We start from the raw sequence: 21,098 nt of genomic DNA, 5'->3' as shown, positions 1-21,098 counted from the left end.
AATCGTGGGTATTATTTTTCTATTTTTGATACTTGTTGGCTGGTAAAGATTTTGCTACAAAAAATATAGAATGTTTTTAGATTTTTTATTTCTATAATGTGAATAGTACTGATTTCAATTAAATGTTACGTGTCACAAAGGTTTAAAAAATATTTACGCTTTTATTTAATTCGTTCAGTGAGCGCTGAGCCTTATGTGCATTCGGTCTCAAAGCACTGGGAACTTGTAACAGAAGTGCATTTTAAAAATGTCTTAATACTGCAAATGAAATTATTATTTTCGTGTTGTATTATATTGTTATATTATATTGCAATTTTATAATCCGCTTTGTTTCGCTGAGGGTCCGCGGTTCAAACCTCAGGAACTCATCGTTGATTATCTATTAATGTATTAAAATTAATAATCATACATTTTAAGATTTAGGAAAAATATTCTAAGCTACCTAACTAGGTACATGTCTTAGCTTAGCTTAGGATATTTTATACCTTTTTTTTTTATAATATAAGAGTAGCAGACGAGCATGCAGTCCACCTGATGGTAAGTGGCTACTGCCGCTCATGGACATCTGTAATCAACCCCAGATAGGATTAAATATTCCTACCTGAGGTCGGCCACAGATGCGCCGCTACCCCTGAGGACTAAGCTGGAACGCCTCGGAAAAGTCTGTCTCCCTTACCACACCCTTCAAACCGGAACACAGCAGCGCCTAACACTGCTGTTATTAGGTAGAAATAGGTGTGGCGGTGGTGCCGCCGGAGTCGAACCACAAAGGGTTCTACCACCTTCTTAAATGGTAAAATAAACCTACGTCTTCATCTAAGTAGGTACATGTCTAAATTCTGTAATTCTGTGTGAGATGACGACCACTTGTACGTTGGCACTCTAAAATACTATGATAGTCACCTTATTGCATTAAGGCTTAATAATGTGTCACTCTGAGTGGCAAGTGGCAACTAAGTCCAGTCGTAAGACAAAAACAAGTTCATGATACGTAAAATAGAATATTATTTATGTAATGGGTTTCCTATAGGTATATCTACTCGTACAACTTGGAAATGAGTCGACAATCTGAACCACACGGTATCAAAGAGTCGTTTTTGTGCCATTTAATATGTAGAGTCCAAAAATAAAGTGTAATCAGCCTCTTTACCCCGACGTAAAATATGGAAACATTTCGTGATTAAAATTGTCTTCGTAATATTCATATAGCTTCTGAAATACTTACTGTTTATTTGGTAGTTCTATGTAACGATTTTTTTTAGTAAAAACAAATAATTTACAAGTTACATTTATCTTTCTTTTTCATTCATCTGCGGGCATACTACTATTTTCTACATTAGGTTAATTAGAGTATTATAGATCGCGATTTCATACGGTACTACGACACAAATCTTCTATCTTTTGAAGGTGGTAGAACCTATTGTGGTTCGACTCCGGCGGCACCACCTCACCCATTTCTACCTCATAGCAGCAGTGTTAAGCGCTGCGTTCTGGTTTGAAGTGTGTGGTAAGGGAGACATACTTTTCTTATTACTCCTATATTATTATAGGAGTACCAGACGAGCTTGCAGTCCATCTGATGGTAAGTGAGTGAGGTTGGCCACAGATGTGCCGCTACCCTTGAGAACTAAGCTAGAACGCCTCAGAATAAGTATATAAAAAAGTCTATGTAATTTCGCTTGCCATTTTGCATGTCACGGAACGAGTAAAAGTAAAATTCCCGTTCGATCCACTTGTGAACAATGAAGAACATAAGCCTGTGTAACATCGTTATAATTATTAGGAATTATTTGAAAGCTTATGTTTTAGGAAAACATTTAGGAACTCTACATGCTTTAGAGATTTCCATAATATTTGTTAAGGTTTAAAGATAAAATTAATAAATAATTTGTCAGTATTATAGCTTAACTTTTGCTACAAAAATTCTTATTCTACACCACTATTTAAAAGTACTTCCTTTTATCTACGATGTATTCCCAGTACAGTGTAAAAAGTTATATCATTTGACACAGTAAATTCCAAAAATCGATGTACAGTCTCGGATCTCAACATCTTAAGAATTTCTCGTACAGAAGAGCATTCCTGAAATCCGAAAACCTTATGTCACCCTCTTTTATCTTCACAACTCAAGCCGTAGCCAAAAGTCCTCATCGTTTCTGTATTTCCTATAACTGTATTCAACTGGCTTTAAAACGATTAGTGTTTCAGAGAACTGTGTGAGAGTGAAAACTACTTTACACCAGAAAGTAGTTTTCTCCACTACAACATTCGCAAATGAAGTTGAAGTTGAATTTAGTTGAAGAATGAAGTTCCATCCAAATTATTTGTGGCTGGTCTGCCATTGACACATCTTTTAAATCATTAACTTAAATGGAAAACAAGTTTCATCGACCATTTTTCCGGGAAACTATGTCACAGGGATTTAAAAACAAATCGAAAACTAACCAGTGAAGCAATGACAAGTTTGGTGTTGCAAATACACAGACGGTGAATTACCCAGATAAGTGACTCGCTAGGATGCTAATTCTAACTAATATTATAAATAGAAATGTGAGTTTATTTGTTTGTTTGTTTCTTTGCTACACTTTCACGCTTTGACTACTTAACTATGGTATTCAAATTTTGTACACACGTTGTATGATTGGGAGCGAAGCTGCGGGTAAAAGCTACCTATAAAAGTTACTTATAAAAGAGCGTCTGTATAGTCCAATGTAGGTGAAACCGCAGGGTAGGTCTAGCTACAAAGAAGGCTGTGAAAGCGAAAGAGACAGCTCGAAGACGGGTTCCGTCGGCTAGCTTCGTGGTTTCAGGCAGTGTGGCGCGCGCTCGCGGGTAAAACGTACGTGCGTTAGTTCGTTCACGGAATATTGTCGAAAATATCGTAACTGTGTTAGTGTTGTGTTGTGTTAACGATAAAACTGTGTGTGTTCTTTTGAAACACTTAATGTGATTGTATCGAAAAAAGTAGTGTCAAATTTATTATAAGTGTAAAAAAGTTTAATTCTGTAAGGTGTTAAGGTAGTTTTAAATTAAGTGTCTTAAGTGAAACTTTTGTCGTCTAGCTGTTTATTCTAAGGGTAAGTTTTTGTACTACTTTTAAGGGAGGCACGTGTTTTGTTTGCTAATATTCTATTAGACCTTTGCTCGAAGGTAGACACGTATCGCCCTAATACGCAAACAGAATATTAGGTTACCATATACATATAACCTTCGGAAATCGTAAAAGAAAAACATGAAAAATACGGAATATATTATTTGGTATTTGTGATAAGTGATTGTGGCCAACTATTTACTTTTTACATTTTTATAAAAAGTAGGTAAGCGACTGTTTTGAAAAATATTATGATGATCATATTTAACGAACGATTGGAGAGAAAAATAAATATAAATTGTTATTTTGCAGTATTTTTAAGACACTACAAAAACTAAATTTAATATTTCTACATTAGTCAAACTTAATAGATGTAGGGTGTTACTGAAAATATTTAATTACAAATAACAAATTACAAAATATAATAATTTTCCATTTTGAAGGTGGTAGAACCCTCTGTAGTTCAACTCCGTAGGCACCATCGCCGCAGCTATTTCTGTCTAATAACAGCAATGTTAAGCGCTGCCGTGTTCTGGTTTGAGGGGGCAAGCTTAGGTAGCAACACATCTGTGGCCGACCTCGGGTAGGGCTCTAATCTTAACTGAGGTTGATTATGGATTTCCATGGACGGCATAAACCACTTACCATTAGGTGGCTGCATGCTCGTTTGGTTCTTCTCTAGTATATATATTTTTTTGTTCAGTCTTTTAAGCTCACCTACCTTAAACACGCACAATACTTTAGCATCATATATCTCACTACGACTTTTTTACGCCTCTGTTACTTCTATGGGGTTTAATGTGCATTTTTTTTTATTTTCGTGTAACATTGTACAGCGACTTTTAAAGACGCCTATTCCTTAATTAATCCTTATCCTATTAAGTGCCTTCAAGTAAATTAGTTGTGACATACGAATATATAAGGCTTTAGAAAAATACGTTCCATACACGTATATCTGACAGAGATAGAAATATTTTCATTAATAAGTGAATCCGTTAAAAATGTAATCTGATTAAATCAGACTCATTAAATATTTTATAGGTCGTATGTACGTTAAAAGTAAAAAGGAATTATGAATTCGGTCTGGTTTATATTTATACATTTCTTTTTAAATACTTGCAAAATTAATGGAGAACATTTTTATTAAGAATAAACTTACTTGTTTAAATTGTGTGTAAGTTCTTATCGATAAATAATTGATTGACATCATTATCGACCTCAAAGAAAATATGCGTGAAAACAATCATAGGTGAATCGATTCAAGAGAAATTTCTTTGAGAAATTGAGCTTAAATGGAATTGGAACGCTTTTTTAATACATACTTAAATATATACATTACTCACATATTTCAAGCCAGAACTCGACATCACTACTATAAGATGGAATAGGTGATGATAAAATAAATACCGGTCTGTGGTGATGATAGTGCTTTCAAAGAAAAACCAAGTGATAGCAGAAATACCTTAATATCGATTGTATAAGTGTATTAATTTCTAATATAACACGTGTGACAGAAATTGGGTAGCGAGCCAAAGTGAATAGCGAAGTGCGAGTCTCGCAAACGAAGGGTTCCGTACTATCAACTTAGAAAAGTTGAATTAAGAATTATTACTACTATTACTAAAAAAGTACTTGTTTTTATAGTAGCCATAGAAGTAAATGTTTTGTGAAAATTTAAACCGTATATCTCTTACGGTTCAATATTTAAATTGAAAAACGCTAAAGAATTGCACTTTCTTGTATGATGATCCCCGTTTATTTTCAAGCTGTTTTGTTTTCAGTATTTGTGTTATACACATAGCATTATAGCACATAGCAGCACACGTTATAGCCATTGTTACTCTGTTAAAATTTCAAGTGTCCATCTATTACGGTGCATCAATCAACATCATCAATCTGTTACGGTTCGTTTGAGCCCTGTAACAGACGGACACACAGCGGGGGCTTAGAAATAGCGTTTCGTTTTTCCCTGTTTCGTACGGAACCCTAAAAAGTAATAAAGACAGGCTTCAGCGTGGCATAACAAAAATACGGAATGCCCACCCTGTGCCCTTCGCATTACGTTTACGTTACCGTGGGGGAATCATAACAACGTGTACCAACAAATATTCTGAATAACGTTAAGGTGGCTTTCCTATTCCGGTGTCGCGTTGCTGTTTTTGGTTTAATGAGTCTTGTAACGCAGTGTTTTAGTATCAGGAGTTTTATTTTGGTTCTATGAGTCTTTTAACACATGAAAGGCGTGTTTCTCAGGCGTTTTTTCCGGAAAGCCGTGTTATGAAGTTTAGATAAACACTTTTTAATAGCCAAATACGAACTATGTATGATAGTGTATATTTTAATTTAAAATGTGTATACACTGTCCGCGTTCCCTTGTAGGATTCGTGTGCAATGTGCATGCATAGGTATTAAAGTAAATACAGCTAAAATATAATTTACGTTCACATCATATATTTATTATACCTTCATATAAAACAACGTTGTGCGTGATTCACTTTTCTTTTTTGTAGCGTTACAAATATCTGAAGAACTTCAGGTAGTTGACATATTTGGATTTGATGTCAAATGTTACCGCTTACTGGAAATCAGGGAAACCTGTATATTATGTCCATTATGAACGCAAAACTCCGCGGCTTATATAAGTTGTAACTTGTCTATAATGTGTGCAACTTGAAGGTGGTACAACCCTTTGTGGTTCGACTCTGGCACTACTGCCGCCACGCCTATTTTTGCCTATTAACAGTTGCGTTAAACGCTGCTCTGTTCTGATTTGAAGGGTGTGGTAAGGGAGATATACTTTTCCGAGGCGTTCCAGCGTAGTCCTCAGAGTAATACTACCTGGGTTTGATTACAGATGTCTATGGGCGGCAGTAGCCACTTATCGTCAGGTTGACTGCATGCTCGTCTGCTTTTCCTATATTATAAAATAGCTTGGCATATATCTTTGGATAGCAGCAGTTAACCCTTATCGCCCTTACATAGAAAACATCCCTATCGCCCTTATAAAGTTCATTATAGCTGCGTGATGAAGTAGGTACCATGACAGTTATGGGGAGACTCACATACTCAGTAATAGGACAAAAAAGGGTTGCAGCCGCTTTTATTACATAAAAAAGTCATTAGTTGAAGCCGGGGAAACGGGTTTTCTCCCTTGGATCATGTTATGAAATGGAAAATAAGTAAAAAAGGAAACAAATGACAATTAATATTTCTTTGTATGTATTTTGTATGTTTTAACGCGATTGCGTAGGTTATTCGAGTGTCATATAATACAGTAACCTTAGTATGAGTTCTTACGTTTATACAAAAAATACTTTTTTTTGTTTACGTATGTTCCATACATTTCCAATCAGTTCTGATACAGTCCGCTAGGGGCGCTGATTGGAAATGTATGGGCAAATACGTAAACAAATACTATTCATCTAAATTTTGGGAGCGAAATAGACTATATTTTTAAGCAGTTCGTTTTTTACAACTCTTTTCACATTACAAGTTATGTTATTTTATCTCCTATAATTTCTATATTAATTCGATCTATTTCTAACACGAAATTACGTTGTAAGTTTCCTACGAAACGCAGGTAAAGCATACTTCATCAAAGTCACAAGATATTCGCGCGAAATGAATGCTGGGATGTTTTTGACAGAAAATAATCTGTACTATTTATTGTTCGATGGAAAAATGACTGGATTTCAAATTTTCAATCCGCGTCATCGCTTTGACTGAGTGCTCTATTTATTTGAACCTGAACCGTTTCGAAGTTAATGGATTTTGTAACTGACAAATATGAATAATTTTTGTTTGCAAAATAATTTTCCTTACGTAATACTGGGGTACATCAGCTTTTGTAATGAATAAAGTTAAATTGATGTAGCAAGTTTAATTTACTTATAAAATAAAACTGATAGTATACCATACTAATTTACTTAGTATGACTATTTCTCTCCACTATAAAGGTTTTCAATAGTTTCCATACTAGGACCAAGTAATAATTCTTAACACGTAGATCACAGTGTGACGTAATTAACTCGAACTTGCTTTATCACTGCTTCGAAGAGTTATACTACCTTTGTAAACTCACATACCATGAGATTGAGAATATCTCTCTCCACTTACTACGTTTCCTATGGTTTCCTATCTAGAAACGAGTAACCTAACATGTAATGTAATTTGCTCAAGAATGGTTCTCAATTTGAATCTACGTCATTCGAATTGTACGCTTGCTTCATTAATTTGTTCGTGATCTCATTTAGCGAAGTGAATTGTCAATTTTGAACAGGAATACATCAAGTTGTTTTATCATTGCTTCAAAGGGTTATATTACCTTTGTAAATACCATGAGAATATCTCTCTTCTCTGCTTACTTTCTATGGTTTCCTTCCTAGAAGCGAGTAACCTTACATGTAGATTACAATGTAACGTAATTAACTCGAGAATGATTCTCAATTTGAATTTACGTCATTTGAATCGAACGCTGTGCTTCATTAATTTGTCCGTGATCCCTATTTGCAAAGTTAATAGACAATTTTGAACTGAAATACGTCAACTTGCTTTATCACTGCTTCAAATGGTTTTTTTAATAATATAGGAGTAGCAGACGAGCATGTAGTCCACCTGATGGTAAGTAGCTACTGCCGCCCATGGACATCTGTAATCAACGCCAGATAGGATTAGATATTCCTACTTGAGGTCGGCCACAGATGCGCCGCTACCCCTGAGGACTAAGCTGGAACGCCTCGGAAAAGTCTGTCTCCCTTACCACACCCTTCAAAACGGAACACAACACCGCCTAACACTGCTCTTATTGGTTAGAAATAGGTGTTGCGATGGTGCCGCCGGAGTCGAACCACAAAGGGTTCTACCACCTTCATTGGTTATATTAGCTTTGTAAATTCACATACCATGAAAATATCTCCCTCCACTGCCTAAGTTCTATGTTTTCCTTCCTAGAAGCGAGTAACCTTACATGTAGATTACAATGTAACGTAATTAACTCGAGAATGATTCTCAATTTGAATCTACGTCATTCGAATCGAACGCTGTGCTTCATTAATTTGTTCGTGATCCCATTTTGCAAAGTTAATAGACAATTTTGAACTGAAATACGTCGACTTGCTTTATTTTAATTTTGAGACTGAGTTTATTTTCGTGGACGTCATTTTCTTCGTTTCACAGAAAGGTAATTATGCTCTCTAAGTAAAAGGAATTTCAATTCTTCTAATTAAAATCATGTCGCTGCAATTACTTTGATCAAATTTATTTTTTGTTACCTTTTTATTTTGATAAAGTGTCGGAAATGACAAGGAAAAGTTGATCAGCGTCGTTTGAATGAGGCCGCTTTTATATCTGACAGGCATTGAACGTATCAGTTAAGGGCCGTGGCAGACAAATTCATTTATTTTGACAGACAAGGCCCCTGTTTGCCCAGCTGTTTTACGGTATGTAGATACATATATACACGTTTACAAATTGTATTGAAGAATATTTATTTGTTTGCCACGGTTTGGTTTGGTTTGTGTACCGAATTTCGCAGAACTTGTATAATTTTATGTATTAATTAATAATTGATGAAAATGGGACAGATAGATAGCGTAAGATAATAAATTTTAGGCACCTACGCTAGGTTCCAAGAAAGTCTATTAATCATAGTATTGTAAGAGAGAATTTTTTATTCAAATTGCTCTTTGACAATTAGGACATAAAATTTTGACATTTAGGAAATAAAAAAATGGGTTTTCTCCAAAGCATGATACCTTATTAAAATTGGAAGGTGGTAGAGCCCTTTATGGTTTGAGGTATCAGCGCGACACCTATTTCTACCTAAAACGACAATATTAAATAAAGGGGGTATGGAAGACATAATTATTCAAGGTGCTCCAACTAAATCCACAGGCGTAGAATCTAATCTTGTCTGGGATTGATTACAGACTGATATTCATGAGCCGTAATGGCTACTTACCATTAGGTAGGCTGCATACTAGTTTGCTACCTAAATTTTATAAACAAATATGGCCAGCGTGGTGAACAGTGGCTTCAGACCCCTTTATCGCAGACTGAAATTATATTTGAAGTTAGTAAAAATAAGACTGATATGTTAAATAAAATGAAAGTAGTAGGAGTAGTAAATTAAATAATAAGCAACAAGGGGAGGTAGTGGCCAGAACCTTGAGCGGAAACACATTAGTAATACTAGAGTACAACATAAAATATAACAATAATTAAATAGAGTGGCTGTTTATCCATTGTTCCATACATCGGGACTGTACGATTTATTTACCACATAACTTTGTATATTGTGAGCTTTTGTGAAGTACTAATGGAAATGTTTTGTATCGCGCCGTTCGTACCGCAGGCTCGGGTCCCTTATAATATAATTTATCAACTATAAAACATGTGGATGAAGTACTCGGTAACATACCCACTTGTGAGAGTTTTTATTGAGTTTTCCGTTTGTAAATAATGTTAGTTTATAGGTAGTTTTCAGGTTTCGTTTTTTCGATGTTAATATTAAAAAATAATTTGAATATTAATTGAATACAAAGGTATTCATCTATGTAGTAGTAATAGAGCGGATGTGAGAAGGACGTGTCTTACAGGAGTTATTACTAATTGGTAATGAGTTATTCTAAAATATACGTCAAACAATCAAAGGTAGCGTCAGTGTGAAGCAGGGTGGTAGATTTTACATAAAAATCTCGGCACGGAGATGATACTTCGCCACTACCGGTCACCCATCCAGCTATCAACTCCGCCTGACGTTCACGCGTGTGCAATGGAATAAAAATACCTAACTTTATATATTGTGAGCTTTTGTGAAGTACTAATGGAAATGTTTTGTATCGCACCGTTCGTACCGCAGGCTCGGGTCCCTTATAATATAATTTATCAACTATAAAACATGTGGATGAAGTACTCGGTAACATACCCACTTGTGAGAGTTTTTATTGAGTTTTCCGTTTGTAAATAATGTTAGTTTATAGTTTTCGGTTTTCGTTTTTTTCGATGTTAATATTAAAAGTGAAATTGAAAATTAGTTGAAAGCAAAGGTATTGAACTATATAGTAGTAATACAGTAATAGAGTGGATATGGGAAGGGCGTGTCATGTGACTTATTACCAAATGGTAATAAGTTGTACTAAATATGTCAATCAATCTGAGTGAAAATATGAAGCACGGTGGTAGATTATGTATAAAAATCTGCACGGCACGGAGATGATATTTTATCACTAGCGGTCATCTATCCAGGTTCTATCCGCGGTCGACGATCATGCGTTTGAAATGAAATAAAAGTAAAATTATTTTAATTATATGAATCTATATACTCAATAAGTAGCTATTTTAATAAAAGATCCCAAGTCTTTCATTCGTACATTTCAATTACAATTATAATTTTCAGCGTAAGAAATATAATAACATGAGAGATTCGTCTTATTCAGACACATATCTGATTAATCTTCTAAAATAACGTAATGTATCTGTCTTCCATTAGGCACCCCTTACACGGGGCTTATAACTTTCTTCTTAAATTTTTTTTGTCAGGTTCTTGGAACAATTTTGTGTGTGTATTTTAACCCATCAAGCCCTCATGATAGAATCTTTCTTAGTTACCCCAGAGGCTGTCCCTGTAGCTCCGGGACCAGAATAGGGCTACGGTATCCTCAGCCTGTCGTAAGAGGCGACGAGATCTAGCAAGCGACCCCGGGAAGGACCCCGGTGTGTCGAGCACTGAACTCCCCTGAGCGGAGCCCGAAGGGGCAACGCGTTCAGAGGAATCCGGTTGCGTTCCGTTGGAGATCCCGGAGTCCTCTTAGCAACGCCGAGGACGGCCACCGGGGGGGGGGGGGGGGGGGTTTAGTGCGGTAAAAATCCCACATAACCCTGTGTCGCTCCCACGGTACCGGGTATCTATTGAGGGTTTCCCCAGAAAACGTTACCCCAGAGGCACACTCAACATACCTATCATTCAACAGTGTTATGTATCATAACAACAGTGTTAAGCGCTTCTATGTTTTTTTAAGGGTTTAGTAAGGGACACATTTATCCAAGGTGTTTCATTCTTGTCCTAAGGGATAGCAACGCATCTGCGGCCACGACGACTAAGCTGGAACGCCTCGGAAAAGTCTGTTTCCCTTACCACACCCTTCAAACCGGAACACAGCAGCGCCTAACACTGCTGTTATTAAGTAGAAATAGGTGTGGCGGTGGTGCCGCCGGAGTCGAACCACAAAGGATTCTACCACCTTCAACTCTAATGTTATCTTGGGTCGGTTGTACATGGATGACACTGGCTACTTAACATCAGGTGGAAAAGCTTATTTTCTAGCTTAATAATATACACATGAAAATCGATTACCTAAAATTCTTAAATTTTAAGAGATATTTTTCAAAAACAGCCAGAGATCTTTTTGTAAACGTATCATGTGTCGAAGTATTGAATGATAACGTTAATTAGTCCTTTTTAAGGATTCCAATTAAGGACTGTTTGTTGTTTTCAGGCTAATTAACTTGCCCAAAACAGTATCTGTAACTGTATTACATATCAAATTATATTTGAATAAAATGATATTACATTTCGCAAATTGTTCTGATAATGTACGCTTTGTGTACTTTGACTTTGAAAGAAAGCTCTCAAAGCTCTTGTTATAAAATTTACAATGTGTCCTTACGACTCACATGGCGGGTTCCGTTTTAATATGTAGAGAGATCAAGGTTCGATTCCCGGCCAGGATTCTGAAAGATATTTTTTTCTATTATGGGTCTGGCTGTTTATGTATTCATCTTTATTAATGTCAAATTTCAGAAATGTAGGTTTCTTCAGGAATTCCAATTTAGAATTCTCCAATCTCGTTTCATGTAGGACTTCAATCTTATTTGGTGTTGATTATTTGCGTATGTACAAAAATTGGGGAAATTCCAGTCGAAGTCGCATACGAAGGGATACGTAATTTCATGTATTATTTAAAACTACATATGTTAATAATAATTTGCTATTTATTTATAATACTTATCGTGGCAACTATAGAAATACATTGTGAAAGTGATTACCTATTACGGCTTTATATTTTTTAAACTTTTAGCATTTGTTATTATAGCGGCCAGTACAAGCGTTGTGAAAGTGACTACCTATTAAGGCTTTATATTTTTTAAACTTTTAGCATTTGTTATTATAGCGGCCATAGTAATACACACTCTGTACAAACTTAAGTGTCTATTTTTTACGATTCAAGAGAACCCTGTGACGAACAGACAGTCGAGAGTACGGATCCCTAAAAAATAATCTTATAAAATAAGGCAAGGGCAAAATATTTCAAATTGTAATTCTTGTGATTGGAAGCCCGGATATAACGTAGACTACGTTTATATCACTGCTACTATTGCATAACTAAACTCCATACTGAGTAAGTTGAACCGCACACCGACCTCAATGTAATATGTCTAATTGCCAACCAAGTGGAACGAACATGACGCGTCTTGACGTAAAATATGTTCGCGCTACAATCTGCAACTGTTGCGGTGAGCCGTAGTCGCGTTGTCGTGATGTATGCGCGTGGTTTTCGTAAGTTTATTCAATTTGCTTGTTTACGAACTGTCAGATTGTCAGTTTTGTCAGTTTTAGAATAGTGTTGATTTATTAAGTTTGTTTTATATTATTGGAGTAGCAAGTGAGACCAGTATACCTGATTGTAAGCGGCAATAGCTATTTATAGACATTAAACAATGGACATTTAAAATTAATGTTGGAGTCCTACTTGAAATTGGCCACGCATATTTTGCTATCCCTGAAAAGTAATTTGGAACTGTTGTGTCTCTTCCTAACCGGATCTAATTTCAATTTAAGTGTTTATCTTTTATGGTTCAAGATATAGTTCTCTTCTCTTCAAAAAAGTGGAACGAACATGACGCGTCTTGACATAAAATATGTTCGCGCTACAATCTGCAACTCTTGCGGTGAGCCGTAGTCGCGTTGTCGTGATGTATGCGCGTGGTTTTCGTAAGTTTATGCAATTTGCTTGTTTAGGAACTGTCAGATTGTCAGGTTTGTCAGTTTTACAAGTTGTGGGGTTTGTATGAAAAGTTTATTAAAGTTTGTTTTATATTAAACAAACACACACCTATTTCTCCCTGATAACAGCAGTGTTAGGTGCTGCTGTGTTCCGTTTTGAAGGTTGTGGTAAGGGAGACAAACTTTTCCGAGGCGTTCCAGCTTAGTCCTCAGGGGTAGCGGCGCATCTGTGGCCGACCTCAGGTAGGAATATCTAATCCTATCTGGGGTTGATTACAGATGTCCATGGGCGGCAGTAGCCACTTACTATCAGGTGGACTGCATTCTTGTCTGCTACTCCTATATTATATAAAAAAAAAACATTGCTAAGTGGCAACTGCCATCCATAGACATCATGCCCACAGTCCAAACTGAGATTGGCTACAGATGCGTTGCTACAGTTGAGGACCAAGTTGGAACGGTTAGAATGTCTTAGCAAATGAGCACACGGTTCTTTTGATCGTAAGTGGCAATTGCTGCTAGACATCATAAACAATATCAATATTAGAGTCCAACTTGAGATCGGTCGAAGATACGTTCCTACGTTTGAGGTATGAGGAACTCTTCATGTAGTGTCTTATAACTGCATCCTACAAACTAGAACATAGTAGTGCTTAACACTAGAGTTATTAGGCAAAAAAAGTTATTGCGGTGATGTTTCCGGATTCGTAACTTATTAAGTGTAAGATAGAGGATTTAATCATGTGTGGCATTATAACACGGATCTTTGTTATCAACGTGATGGAGAAATTCAATCCTATTTAAAAATTGGTGACGTGTGTGTATTGGCTATTATGATTGCTACCAAGTCTACTGCGTATATGTTCTGTACCATACAAATTCCAATCAGCGCCCCTAGCGGATTGTGTCGGAACTAGGAAATCCTATTGGCCCATACGTAAACAAATACCAAAACAGTCATATTTGTCAAAACGTAAAAACTCCTGGTAAGGGTACTGATTATCATTACATGGACTGCATGTCTGTTTAGTTTAACTTGACTGCATGGTTTTATTTTTATTTTTATTTATTTTTATTTACATACAGAATCGTCTGAAAGAAAGCGACAGAAAGTTATCGTAGCCCATTAGTTTAACACCCGTTACGGTTAGTTTGATAACCGTAACGTCACATTTATTATACTTATACCCTACCAACTTCTATATCATGATATTCTGTACTATTTAAACCGAACACATTTTTTTATAATATAAGAGTAGCAGACGAGCATGCAGTCCACCTGATGGTAAGTGGCTACTGCCGCCCATGGACATCTGTAATCAACCCCAGATAGGATTAGATATTCCTACCTGAGGTCGGCCACAGGTGCGCCGCTACCCCTGAGTACTAAGCTGGAACGCCTCGGAAAAGTCTGTCTCCCTTACCACACCCTTCAAACCGGAACACAGCAGCGCCTGACACTGCTGTTATTAGGTCGAAATAGGTGTGGCGGTGGTCCCGCCGGAGTCGAACCACAAAGAGTTCTACCACCTACATTTTTCTATCAACATCAGCTTAAGAAAAAAGAACAAATGTATTTAAGTCCATCACGCGTCAGATCGTCACAAAATTGACATTTACTTCGATATAAAAGGGTTCGTGGCGAAAAGAACTTTATTACTAACCTCCGGCGCGTTTATTTAATAATTGTATCTTTGAAAAGGCCGTTTCAACTTTATTATCTGGAGAGGTCCAATTGAGGCTTTGGGATGGCGAAATATATTTTTTTAATGAGCGCTCGTTGTCCTGCGGCACCGACACAAAGGTAACTCTGAAATGGGTTTGTGTGTGATATATTATTGGTGTGGGTGCGGTTGTGTACACACATTTTGGTCATGACTGTGGTAGGGTTGGCGATCTCAGATCGATTAATCGAAGAATCGATTTTATGGACCCAAAAAATCCATTATTTTAATCGATCTCCAGTTATGGACGATTCAGTGAATCGATCATTCATCCTAGAAAATCGAAAGTCGATCTTGTTCGAAGTTTGTTGAATGTGTTATAGACATTTTTTGCTGTCGGATACGTATTTCACTGCTTCTTTGGTCCTGATGCCTTTTTTCCACTATCCTCGTCCTTTTCAGCCGAAAACATCGAAGATCGATTTTTTGTAGAATCGTTTCTTTGGGCTTCGATTCTTTTGTGAATCAATTTTTTACAATTCGATTCGAATCGATTCAAGAATCGATCTTTTTCGGAAAGAATTGCCATCCCTACTGTGTGACATGTTAAAAGGGGTTTTTTAACAGCGATGCACGAAATACGCATATGGCCCGTTTGGACAGAGATCATTGTCGCCCATGGATACATCAATACATGTAATCATTTCATGAGATGAGATGTTTTTCAAAGGATCGGTCAAGGAGGCAATGCCATCCTTGTGGACTTAGTTAGAACGCCTCGTTTCCCTTGTTGACTTGTTTCCCTTACTATATCCTTCAAACCACAAGACAACTTAACACTGCTGTTGTTAAGCAGAAATAGGTGGAGCGTCATAGCCACCGAGTCGACCGATAAAGTGTTCTACCACCTTCTTATATACATAGTGTTAGAGTATAACTAGCATTATACTAAAGTCGTACCTGAAATTAACAATAACGTTGCTCTGAGTTATAAATTTAATTAATAAATAAATGCTCTATATAAATATATCTTACTTACGCCCTTCGAAGTTAAAATGAGCAGTATTAACACTTCTGTAATCAAGCAATATAGGAGTATATATGTAGTTGTAGGTATTGTAGAGGATCCTCTGAATTCGAATCAGAGTTTTACTATTATCCATAAGCATTTCGCAATAACAGAGTCAGTGTGATTACTTCTATGCAAAACAGACGTAAATTTAGGTTACAACGTTCTTTAAATCAGCGTGTCTATAATCGCACCCTATAAGATGCCATAATTCATTAGTTTAGGTAAACATTCAGGAAAACCAAGTTTCGGTAAACTTCGAGTAATGAGACAGCAAATTCTCAGTATTGTTGATTTTGTCGTTTACGTATTACAACACGATGTGTAATACTTGACATAATATAAATTAGAATTCGAAATATGTTTACATAAAGGAGATCATTCAACTTTTTAATCAGTGGTACCAACAATAGTAGGTTCTGCTTGTGATAGGTAAGTAGGTACTGCTATAATAATGACGGAAGTATTTTCTCCATTAACAAATGTCTGACACATATCAAGGTACATAATTACATGTCTGTACTATTATAAATAATACTCAAAAATTGATTGCACTATTTTTTAATAAATAAAAATATATTAATACTTAACAATTTATAATTTGTAATGTTGGAGGTAGGTGGAGCATTCGTGGTTCGACTTTAAAATGTACCACCGCCATATCAATTTTTGCACAATAACTGTGTTAAGCTCTTCTGTGTTTCGATTTGGAGGGTTTAGTAAAGGAAACATGCTTAAACGAGATCGATTTTTGTTGATCGATTTTATTTGGGGTTGATAAAAGGTGTTGATAAAATGTGTGAAAACCATTTACCTTCAGGTGCATTGCATTCTGGCTTGCTACGTCCATATTATGTATACAAAAATCAACGTGAAATCCATAAATTCTAAATAATACCAGTATTTTTCAAACTGTAACAGTTTTGTATATAGTTAGGGATTCGTTCGCCTAAGCTTGCGTGTAGATAATTCCGTAACGGAAATTGAATGAGCGAATTCACGTGAGTTGACTTATGTAGATCCGCGAGCAAACAAAGCTACGTTGTAGCTCGGACACGGCCCAGGGGCGGCACTGAAGTGGGACTTTTAAATCGTAATGTGATTGAAGTGTGAGAAATTCAGTCTTTTGTATTACTTCACAATTTGCTTTATTTCTGCACTATTTTGGTTAATTTTACATGAAGTATATTAATAGTTTTGTTGAAAATGCTGTTTTAGTACGCTTCGCCTTGTACCTTAATAAATAATGCAAACGTAAGTCAATTTTGATCGGATTCTAATCGTTGTATCGATGTGAGAATTTTCAATTGTAAATAATTCTGTAAAGGGAATTGAATGAGCCAATTCACGTGAGTTGACTTATGTAAATCCGCGAGCAAACAAAGCTACGTTGTAGCTCGGACACGGCCCAGGGGCGGCACTGAAGTGGGATTTTTAAATCGTAATGTGATTGAAGCACAGGATTGAAGTTATAAAAATCTGACCGGTCGTATTTGCATTTTGTTTCCTACACTATATGGATACAGAGTGTGATTGAAGTGTGAAAAATTCTGTCTTTCGTATTCCTTTAGAATTTGCTTTTTATTTTCTGCCCTATTTTGATATAATTAATTTTAGATGAAGTTTATCAGTAGCTTTATTGAAAATGCTGTTTTAGTATGCTTCGCATTGTACCTACGATCATAATGACAACGTTAGTTGATTTTAATCGGATTCTAATTGATCAATCGATGAGAAACTTTTCAATTGTAAATAATTCCGTAACGAAAATTGAATAAGCGAATTCACGCGAGTTGACTTATGTAGATCCGCTAGCAAACAAATCTACGTTGTAGCTCGGACACGACCCTAGGGGCGGCGCTAAAGTGGGATTTTTAAAACGTAATGTGATTGAAGTGTGAGAAATTCTGTCTTTTGTATTTCTTCACAATTTGCTTTTTTTCTGCACTATTTTGGTTAATTTTACATGAAGTATATCAAAAGCTTCGTTGAAAACGCTATTTAAGTACGCTTCGCCTTGTACCTAACTTAATAATGCAAACGTAAGTCGACTTTGATCGGATTCTAATTGTTGTATCGATGTGAGACTTTTCAATTGTAAATTACTACGTAAAGAAAATTAACGACCCCAAGGGCGACACTGAAGTGGAGTTTTTAAATTGTAATGTGATAGAAGTCTGAGAAATCTGGCAATTCGTATTTGTTTTTATTTTCTGCACCATTTGATACAGAGTCTCAGTAGCTTTGTTAAGGATACTGTTTTAGTTCGCTTCCATTAATTTCTCTATTATCTAAAAATAACTTATGTATATAAATTGGCGACCATCGATTTCAATGTTCAAGCATAATAAATATAGAGGGAATTAGTCCAGGAGGAATTGGCGCATGAGTACCGAAAACTATTCCACCTCAATTTTTTTATGCGATCCTCTTTAAATTGTCCTACTGGTGATATAAATGCATGTTGCCATGGGGCAACCCCGTGCCATATTGTTTAAACTGAAATTGTTTAAACAATTGCAAGGAATTGTTATTTTTCAACCGGACAAATTTTTTTTATATTCTTTATTAAAATACGAATAAAAAAAGTCCTATGACTTTTCACGATAAAGTTAATATTTTTAGAGATATGAATTTTTAAAGGTTCGAAAAATCTCAAATTTGGGTACTTTTGACCCATGAAAAATATATTAAAAAAAAATATAAATAATATTTTTGTTTAATTCTTTATACAATAGTTAATAATATTCTTAATAGAGACTTTTAAAATTTTTATTGTGTATACCTGTTTTATAATTGTTAATTTCACGCGCTCACAAGTATGCGCCGCTTACCTTTAAGTATCGCCGTCTCTCTCTGACTCATGCGCTGCATCGGCCTCTCTATGTCCTGAATCATTATTTATCATTTATCTTAAAAACTATTAACTTTATCAAGATTGTTAAAGAGAGCAATGTTATTAATAATTAAATTGTCTACAATTTGTTTCTCATAATTTTTTTTCTGAAATCAATTTTAGGAAAGTTATTTAAGCATGAATCGGAACATGTAAATAAAATTACTTTTTTATCAGTTTATATTATTTTTTTGTTATTATCATAGTTATTATCATAGAGAGAGACGGCGATACTTAAAGGTAAGCGGCGCATACTTGTGAGCGCGTGAAATTAACAATTATAAAACAGGTATAAACAATAAAATTTTTAAAAGTCTCTATTAAGAATATTATTAACTATTGTATAAAGAATTAAAAAAAATATATTATTTATATATTTTTTTTTTTTTAATATATTTTTCATGGGTCAAAAGTAACCAAATTTGAGATTTTTCGAACCTTTAAAAATTCATATCTCTAAAAATATTAACTTTATCGTGAAAAGTCATAGGACTTTTTTTATTTGTATTTCAATAAAGAATATAAAAAAAATTTGTCCGGTTGAAAAATAACAATTCCTTGCAATTGTTTAAACAATTTCAGTTTAAACAATATGGCACGGGGTTGCCCCATGGCAACATGCATTTATTTCACCAGTAGGACAATTTAAAGAGGATCGCATAAAAAAATTGAGGTGGAATAGTTTTCGGTACTCATGCGTCAATTCCTCCTGGACTAAATTGAGCGGACGGCTGTCTACGCTGGCTTATGTAGATCCGTGTGAGCTACGGCTACGACAGCTACGGCGTAGCTTGCGTTGTAGCCGTTCGGGCGCATCCGTAGAGGTACAACGCGTTGAGACGGGAATTTAAAATTCTATTGTAATTGAAGTGCGCGATACGGTCTTTTCCATTCTTTCGCAAGTTTGATGCTTACATTTCTCGACATTATGATTTTGTAAACTGCGTAATTTTTTTGTAAATGTCATCGTTTATAGAAGCTGCTTTTATAAATGTTCCAAAGATCCTGCCTTGAAACTTAAGTTTGTGCTGTATTCATATTCACGATCTAAGCGAGTTGAATAAATAAGGTATTTTGTGTTAAGTATGTTCGTTTATAACTACGTTTGAGTAAGCGTGTAGAAAAATTAATGATCACGGTTCACATAAAGCGCAGAGGAAATAGAACGCGTGACAGTTCATATGTGTTGGCTTATGCACATTTACGTGCAAACGAGCTTAGTAGTCGCTCGGGCACATCTCTTAATGCAAGGTGCAACGAGACGGGATTATCTTACTGTAATTGATGTGTGAGATTCTTTATTCATAGAATATTTATGTTGCAAATTTTGTAGATATTTTTCGATTTACGATTGAAGAGACTTTTGTAAATATTATCGATAGACATTTCAAAAGCTGTTTAAGAAATTTATTTAAAGGAGGAAGGTGTATAGGTTTTCTTTATAAATAAATATGCACCTTTCGTTAATTTATCAGCAAGTTTCAAAAATACAAATTATGATAAACCATAGACGAAATAGAACGAGTAACAGCTCATGTGAGCTTATGTAGATCCGCGTACAAACGAGGTTGCTACGTTGTCGCCGCTCGGACACATCCCTAGGCACGGCGCGACGACACGGGATTATTAAATCCTATTGTGATTGAACTGCGACATCGAGCCTTTCCCATTCGTCTGTATATTTACTGCATATTTCTTTCGCAAATTTGGTAAGATGCTTTTGGGAGTTACTATTGTGTATATTATGTCAAGTATAATCAGTAAAAATTAGTTACTAAAATCAGCTTACATTTTTTGCATAATATTCACGAGGGATTTCTTTAAGAAAAATATGCAATAGCTTAAAAAACACTGGACTTTGTCATATTCGTTAAGGATCTGATTTCGTGAATGTATGAGCTAGTTTGTTATATAGATGTAATCACACACAGCAGCATAAAGAGAACCGGTAACGGCTCATGTGAGCTTATGCAGATCCGCGTACAAACGAGGTTGCTACGTTGTAGCCGCTCGGACACATCCCTAGGCACGGCGCGACACGGGATTTTTAAATCCTATTGTAATTGAAGTGTGAGGTTGGTCGTTTTCGATTAATTAGTATATTTGTTGCTTATTTCTTTCGCAAATTTGGTGCTGCTTTTGGAACTTAGGATTGAGTAGATTATTTTGTCAAGTATAACTAGCAGATATTACAAAAAATCACTTAACGTTTTTTACTTGAGCAGATGCACGAGTGGCTTCTTTAAGAAAAAAACACTGGACTTTGTCATATTTATTAGGAATCTAATTTCGTTCATTGATTCACAAGTTTGTCATATAGAAGGTATCACATACCGCAGCCGAAAGATAACCGGTGACAGCTAATGTGAGCTTAT

At 35.7% G+C, this 21,098-nt stretch overlaps 1 protein-coding gene across 1 annotated transcript in view; it reads left to right on the top strand.

Annotated features, from left to right (window-relative positions):
- Positions 1-2,827: 2,827 nt before the first annotated feature.
- LOC140746216 (uncharacterized) overlaps positions 2,828-21,098 on the top strand; it is a 487,763-nt gene continuing 469,492 nt past the window's right edge. The window contains exon 1 of the mRNA XM_073078267.1: positions 2,828-3,077. The gene's annotated coding sequence lies outside the window, so the exon portion shown is untranslated. The remainder of the gene's footprint in view (positions 3,078-21,098) is intronic.

This window comes from Epargyreus clarus, unplaced genomic scaffold (assembly GCF_041222505.1).
Source record: "Epargyreus clarus isolate Ecla_fem2 unplaced genomic scaffold, WU_Ecla_fem_2.2 ptg000012l, whole genome shotgun sequence".
Classification (NCBI taxonomy): Eukaryota; Metazoa; Arthropoda; class Insecta; order Lepidoptera; family Hesperiidae; genus Epargyreus; species Epargyreus clarus.
The sequence above is the reverse complement of the archived record's forward strand: the minus strand, read 5'-3'. Positions and strand labels throughout refer to the sequence as shown.